The 499-nt window shown below is 34.7% G+C and overlaps 1 protein-coding gene across 2 annotated transcripts in view; it reads right to left on the bottom strand.

The window, feature by feature from the left end:
- The window catches only part of LOC119585607 (trafficking protein particle complex subunit 8-like), a 22010-nt gene that overhangs the window by 839 nt on the left and 20672 nt on the right, over window positions 1-499 (bottom strand). The gene's annotated exons all lie outside the window — the stretch shown is intronic.

Here is a 499-nt window from a genome sequence, read left to right as displayed (position 1 = left end):
GGGCCTTCAAGACCATATATATCCTTAAAAAAGAAACAAAGAGAGAAAAGATAATATATATACAAATCCATATCTAATAATACCATATCATCACAAACATAATGAATTCCTAGTAATTATTAGCCAGCATAAGGCCACTGTATTAAGCAATGTACAATGGCAGACACTTACAGTACATTATTCATTCAAGCTTTCCCTTAAAATGTGACCATTACCAATGCATCAACAACCCAATAATACTTTTTTTATGAGTTCCCATGAAACAAGAGGGATGGTTGGTTTAAACTGGTCTGATTAAATGAGCAATGGATTCAATATGGATCAAAAGTTAGGGTTTGCATTGCATTCAGTGTTTCAACTGTGTGACAGTGACAATTCTACTTCTGAACTCCTTTGAATAGGTACACAACCAGGGAACATGAGAGGGATTTTTGTTGGGTCTGCTTGGTTCATTTCCTGAATCAAATATTCTCAATAAGAACAGGAATTGGTCAATAGC

Source organism: Penaeus monodon, chromosome 20 (genome assembly GCF_015228065.2).
Source record: "Penaeus monodon isolate SGIC_2016 chromosome 20, NSTDA_Pmon_1, whole genome shotgun sequence".
NCBI lineage: Eukaryota > Metazoa > Arthropoda > Malacostraca > Decapoda > Penaeidae > Penaeus > Penaeus monodon.
Note: the sequence above shows the minus strand (reverse complement) of the source record. Positions and strands in the feature narration are given on the sequence as shown.